The following is a 7,685-nucleotide window of genomic DNA, read 5'->3' as shown; positions in this document are numbered from 1 at the left end:
TGAGTGTTATAGTATTTCGGTGGATGTTAGATTGATCTTGCAATCTTTGAGGTAAACCCAAAACTCTAGTCCTTTCTGTAGTCTATGTTATTTCTTTTCTCAAAACCTTCTACTTAGTCCCCTAACCTTATTCTTATTTTTGGTTAGGGAATCCAAGTTCTTAAGCACTTAAGTTGTGGTAAGCATATTTTCTTTTAATGGTTTAGTCTTCCTATTCTCTTTCATTATATCTTCTTCTTAAGACTCACTCTTTCTTATGGTTTTAGGAGTGTTCCAAAAGTCCTAACTCAGTCCATTATATCCCGGTAACTTTGGTAAGGAAAATAGGCTAGAATTAATATGTTATGTGCTTATGTTATCTATATGTTTATGTTATTAAAAGTGTTATGATATGTATATGTGTATGTAGGCTTGGGCATATGACCCATATGACTAACAAGACCCCAAATGGGTTATGGGCATATGACCTACTTAGCTAGTAGGACCCCATTAACCCCATGGGCATATGCTTGTTTAGTCTATGGGACCCCAAGTAATAATGGCCATTATAATAAGTGTATTATGTGTTATGATATGTCTTTACGTTATTATGAAATTATGTTTATGTTTATGACTATGTGTTAGATTTTTCCTTGCTGGGCATTAGGCTCATTCCTTTCTGTTTATGTGCAGGAAATAAGCTTTAGAGGCGGAAAGATTCGTGACGCTTAGAGGATGTGTATCGATGGTGAATGGAGTCAAGGGGCCGAGCGTTATTCGATTCGAGGATGTAGTCTTGTTTATGCTTTTATGGTTTTAAATGTATTTTCCGCATTTTCTATGTAACTCTTTTTAGTTTTTAAGTTATTTTTGTTTTAAAGACAATGGGTACCCATATCCTACTTATTTTATGAAAGTAATCTTTGTTTCTACAAGTTTCAATAAAATTATGGTATTTTCGCAAAAATGTAAGTGTTATGTATAGATTCGTTAATGGTCCAAATAGTCTAGATTAGTGGGTCGTTACATTCGGTCTAGTCATAACGAGTTTAAGTTCGGGGCTCGGGGTGAGTCTCGGGGTGAATTTAATGATTATAGCATTACTGAGGATTTTAGGGTAACGGGATGTGATTTATTGGCATTTGAGAATGTTGAGAATAGTGGGAATTGGAGAGCGTTAATTATAATTAACGGTATAGGTTGGAAATGACGAATTTACCCTTGGGGGTGTTTAGAAGCTTTTAAATTGGCCTAGGGGCATTATGGTCTTTTGACCTTAAGGATTTATATCAGCTCATTTAGTTTGGAAGGCTGTGGAAAAGTGTAAAATAGAGCATCAACCTGATCTCTTTCTCTCCCTCCCGTACATGTTCCACCCTTCACTTCCCTTTGAATTTTGAGAGGCCAAATTGAGGAGTTAAGCTAGGAGATCAAAGGTGGGAGCCTAGGAACTTGGTTCAGCCATGAAAGGGGATTCGAAATCAAGTTTGAGGTAAGTTCCAGCCATGAGTTTCATGGTATACCCTGTTTTTCTATTAAGTTTTCAGTTGAGGATTTTGATGTGTTAGTTGTGAATTAATGGAAGTTCTTGAGTTTGGGAACTTGGGTTTTGATGAGGGGGAGTTATGGGTGATGTTTGGAGGTTTAAATGAGTATTTGGAAGAGGTTTCGAGTTGATTTGAAGGGTTGGTTTGAGAGGAAAAACGCAAGGGAGTTTGCTGGTGCGTTGCTGGTTTTTGGGCTGTCAGGGTAATGAGCCGCGGCCTGGCTTTTGTGTGCCGCGGCCTATGGTGGTTTCTGAGGCAATTATGCCTCTGTCAGGGGGATGAGCCACGGCATGGCTATGGTGAGCCGCGGCCCATCAAGGCAGATATGGCCAAAAATGGGTTTTTGGCCTAGGGATGCTAGCTTAAGGCCTCGGGGTTGATCCTAGTACCCGGTTAAGTGGGGATTGATGTCCCGGAGGCTAGATATTGGTTTGGAAACTTATGTTGACCATTTTTATTGATGGTATCTTATATTTGGTTATGACTAGGTGACCGCTAAAGGACTAAAAGATTATCGTTCTCAAGGGTCGTTCTTTTAATCATTCTAGCTCGACTATGAGGTAAGAAAATTACACCCTGTGTAAATGTGACATGCATGGCTATTATGATGCATGTTGGTTGATTATTGAGTATGACATGCATGGCTATTATGATGCATGTTGGTTGATTATTGAGTATGACATGCATGGCTATTATGATGCATGTTGGCTGATTATTGAGTATGTCATGCATGGCTATTATGATGCATGTTGGTTGATTATTGAGTATGACATGCATGGCTATTATGATGCATGTTGGTTGATTATTGGGTATGACATGCATGGTTATTATTGATGCATGTCGGTTGATTATTATGTATGACATGCATGGCTATTCTAGACGCATGTTGGTTGACTATTAAACGTGACATGCATGGCTGTTATTGGTGCATGTTGGATTGCTGGATATATTGCATATAATGCATGAGAAACATGTGATTGGGACAAGCTTTATATACTGAGTATGATATTGTTCAGAGCTTGAGCCTCTGTGTTTATGCATGGCCCTATTAGCACTAATACCTATTTAGTAAGCATGCTAAATGCCTCGTTTATGGATATGGAACATGAGATATATGATTGGTGGCATGTCTTACTTGTGAATGACACTGACTAGTCAGGGACCGACTCTAAAGTCGAGAATCATGCATTGAATGGCTCTATGGCATTAATGCTAGACCGACCCTAGGGTCGAAGAACTTATAAGCGCTTGCCTGGTCTACGACCGGATGACTATAGCCAAGGTATATGACCCCGGTGACCGTTTGTCACATGGCTAGGGGACGTTGTCCATAGCTTCGACTCTAGGGTTGAGAGGAAGGTTATGTTGGTGACCAATCACCATGCACCTGTCCTAATCAAACTTATGAAATGATCACTTATCAGTTAAGCCCTGGTGACCCTATTGTCACATGGCTAGAGGGAGCGATGCTCATTATTGTGACTTTTTGCTATTGTCACCTATTTTCTTGGGCTGATAGTCCTGAATGGTTATTATGATCGTTGTTGATATTATATCATGCTTTATTGTGTTTTCTTGCTGGGCTTCGGCTCACGGGTGCTACGTGGTGCAGGTAAAGGCAAGAGGAAGCTAGACCATCCTTGAGTTGAAGAGCTTAGGTGATGATGTGTACATATGCAACTGCTCGTCCGCCACGGCCGAGGTTTAAAGTGGAACTAGGGTTGTACCCTGTTTTGCCGCTTAGAACGGCCTGTTGTAAATACTTTTCTGTAATAGACTCTGAAACTTTATTTTCGGGATCCCAATGTATATATTAAACGTTCTAGTGAAACGTTACATCTTAACCAAAATGTTTAATCCCTAAACCGCTAATCATACTTAGTTCACGATTTTGGCCAAACGACTCGATTAGCGAGTTTAGCACTGTTTACAAGGCACACCGTAACGGTCCCAGGAGTTGGGGCGTTACACTTGGGCTGCGGCCTGAAAAACATAGGCAGCGGCCCAAGTCGTTTTTTCAGCAACAAATTTTCCAAATTTGCCAAAACGTTCCAAATTCATTCCCACTTGATTTTGTAACTTCCATACACATTATGAGAGTTAAAATCACATCTCTAACAGCCATATTTCACATATGGCTTTAATAAATTCAAATCAAAATGTGTAATATCAAATCTACACATTATTGGGTAATATTTGGGAGTTACAAGTTTGTAACTCCAATATATGTCACATTTGGGCACATACATGTGTCCAATTTTGTGACTCTCAATAATATGTTACAAGATGTGACAAATCATATTTGTGTGACAAATCACATTTTGTCACATTATTTAATCTAATATTATATTATATGAAATAATATAACATTCCCCCACTAGATTAAATAATCACTTTTGTAACACTTATTTAATCAATCAAACATTATATTAAAATATAATAAATATTACAATACATATACATATAATAAAAAATTTATGTAGTAGCATATTTTGATGGGATGATAAATCTCTTTCGTAAAAAGGAAATGATTATGGAGAGAAATGATTATGGAGAGAGATTATAGACTTTTGTATCATAATTATAGGATTCAATTCAAATTGTACCAAAACTTCACATTAAATAATAATAATTACAATAATGATAATAATATATTTAATCATATCCATCAAGAATAATAATTAATTAATTTAAAAATAATTATTCAAATTTAAATTTATATTCCTATACATAAACATATATTTTTTTTATAAAATATTTAATTTAAAAAAAAGTCTACCAAAATAGATACGAACATATTATTATAAATAAAAAATTAATATCTTATTTAAATTTAATATAATAATAATAAATTAATTAACCACAAATAAAGTTCACAAAATATATTTATCTATATTTAAATAATAATATCTTCTAAATATCTCATTTAAATTTAAAAAATTATATTTATTATTATTATAATCTATAAAATGAATAAAAAATTAGATTAAAGAAGAAAATATTATAAATAAAAAATTGATATCTTATAATTTAAAATAATAATGGAATTTTGACTATTTATGCATAAAAGTTGCCCATATAACAAAATGATACCAAACTAAAAAAAACACCACATTTTTATCCTAGTATTCCCCTGGATTCCCAAAATGCCCCTATCATAAATTTCCCCCTCTTTTTCTTCTATTGTCTTCTCCATCTCTATCTCTCACGCTTTCCCTCTCTATCTCTCAAGCTCTCATACAAAAAAAATAAAATTAAAACAAGGCAGTCACCATTATCTTAATCTATAATAATTTTCGAGCTTGGATTTCAGATCTAGGGGCAAGTTGTGAATCTTTTCAAGAGAAGAACTTCATTTTGGATTTCGGATATAGGGGCAAAAATCGTATGGGTAAGTGTATATTTGTTATATCTAGTGAGGAAACTTGTTTGTCTACATTGCTTTTGCTATTTTGAATAGATATGTGTATGTCTTCATGTTTTATTGTAATTTTTCACTGTCGGAATGGATTTTCGTTCCTTTCTTTGTTTTTTTCTGGGTTTTTTGTCTGCATCGATGAGACTCGATAGTCCTCAATGGACCTCGATAAAACCCTCTTATGTTTATATTAATTGGCTACCTCGATATGCCTCGATGAGACTCGATGGACCTTGATAAAATCCTCACAAATTTAGGGAAAATGGCTACCTCGATGGTTCTCAATGGACCTCGATAAAACCATCACACATTTAGGGAAAATGGCTACCTCGATGAGACTCAATGGTCCTCGTTGGACCTCAATAGAGGCATTGAACTTAATGTATGTAGTATATGACTCAATGGGCCTTGATGGTGCTCGATGGGTTCATAAGAAATTTGTTGGGCAGTCTGCTTCGATGTACCTTGATTGTACTCGATAGATCTCAATAGGTTGACCTCAATAGGCCTCGACATATCTCGATAGGAATTGATTTTTTGTTGTTTTATGTTATAGTTTTAATTTTTACCTATCAAGGCAGATTCAGTTAAGTATTATTTTTTACATATCAAGGCTTATCGAGGCAGTTCGTTTGAACCATCGAGTTTTTTCGAGGTAGACAAATTCTGTGAATTTAGTAGTATTTTATTTAATAACTTTTATCAAAAAATAATGTTTGATAAAAAAAACCATATATAAAACTAATTATATACTATACTATACCAGAGGTGTATCAAGAAAATGTAAAGAGCATCACAGTGAAAAATTCTGATAGAATAGGTCCACACACCACTTGGTCCTCAAATGTTGCATGTTCTCATCGATAACGCTATCGAGTGGTAGCCTGGAAACCAAATGCTTGATATGCTTGATGGCAAACATACCACAATCCCCACTGCATATAATCGATTTTGTGTCAATACAAGAAAAAAATAACTTTAATATTCAGATTTCAAAATACACTAATTAAATAGGGGAATACCTTGTCTTAGTTTGAGGACACTCCTCAGGAGGAATACAACAATACGAAAAAGGCTTTGCTTTCTGCTCAGGATATGCCTGGAGGTTGTCATGGTTGTCAAACATGCCAGAACACCACAACAACGAAGGCAACAATTGTTGGAGTTTTATGCACTAATTAAAACTTAATTTCTTTATAATCTCATTTATCATCAATAAATAATAGAAATCATTTTTTGACTTGGTCAATCACTTTGCTCACATGTTTTATTTTCATGATTATTTGTTTAATATAAACTTCTATTAAATCCCGAGCATATAGCTAATCGTATTTATAGTGACGTAATCACAGTAGAATATAAATATGATTATATGTTCAAAATAAGTTAGTCCTAAGATTAGTTAGTGCACGGGATTTACACTGACTTGCCAATCTACAATATGATCTACTTACACATTGTAGTGTTATGTTCTTTCCAGAACATTAGCAAAGTAGATAAAATCGAATGTATTTGTTACATCGGACAGGACTGATATTGATAGTGGATGGGATAAATAAACATACTGTTATTATCTATTCTAGTCATATCATATAGTTGACTATAGGTCAATTCAATCTCAATTCTGAGTGGTTAGTATTCTAACTGATTGTATTATTTGATTTCTTTGACTTGTTTGTTACCAGCTTACCCTACGGACTAGCCCATACTTCCATCTTGGGAACTCGGTAGTATAATTGAGTGGGAGTGTTAATCATATATATGAACATCTATAGCTTCTGATGAAGAAGTGAAACGATGGTTTCCTTTTAGTTTTGTTCAAGGTGTTAAATGATAGAGATCTCATTTCAGTAATTAATATTAGTTTACTGAAATATTATTTACAAGGAACTAAGTGTTTTAAGGATAAAATACAATGAGGGGTAAAACAGTATTTTAGTTCCATCTCATTGTAGAGCGTCTATAGAGGATTGAGTGACAATTATGGTTGTAACAATGGATAATTAATAACGTATCTATTTTGCTTATAGAGCGTTCTATGAATTCAAGAGTGCAATTCCGAGCCTTTAGTGGAGTCGCAAGGAATTAATAAGTTAGTAAATTTATTTGTTAGATTTATGATAACTTATTGAAGCTTGATTTCATAGGCCTATGGTCCCCACTGTATCTTGGATAAAATCATCTAGATAGTCTCAATTAATTGATTTAATTATCAATTAGAATTATCAAAGTTGACCAGGTCAATTTTGGATAGTTTCACAGAGTTATGTTATTTAGAGAAGAAAAGAGAAATTAGGGCAGTTTTATTAATTAAGATAAATTGATATCTAAATTAATAAATAAGTTTAAATCAAGGTTCAAATTATAAATAATTAATTTGATAAATGATTCGAATAATTATTTAATTAATTAAATCAATAGAAAATAATATATGCCTTGATTTTAAGTCCAATGAGCTTATAATCAAATGAGAAATTTCACGGGCCTAAAGCCCATGATAATTTCAACCTAGGGCTGATTATTGGCTATTATTTTATTGATTTTTTAATTAAATAAATGACCTAATTGAGTCTAGAAAAGGAATGCTAAGAGAGATTTGAAAATATAAGTTAAAACATAAGTTCAGATTTCTGAAATACAAATTTCTAATAGGTTTTAGATTCTCTCTAAACATAAGTCTTTTTCTAAGCCTCATTATTCTTTCTCTTCTTCTCTCTGTATCTATCTCATGTGTTGAGAGT

The sequence above is a fragment of the Humulus lupulus genome, chromosome 9 (assembly GCF_963169125.1).
Source record: "Humulus lupulus chromosome 9, drHumLupu1.1, whole genome shotgun sequence".
In the NCBI taxonomy this organism is placed as follows: Eukaryota; Viridiplantae; Streptophyta; class Magnoliopsida; order Rosales; family Cannabaceae; genus Humulus; species Humulus lupulus.
Note: the sequence above shows the minus strand (reverse complement) of the source record.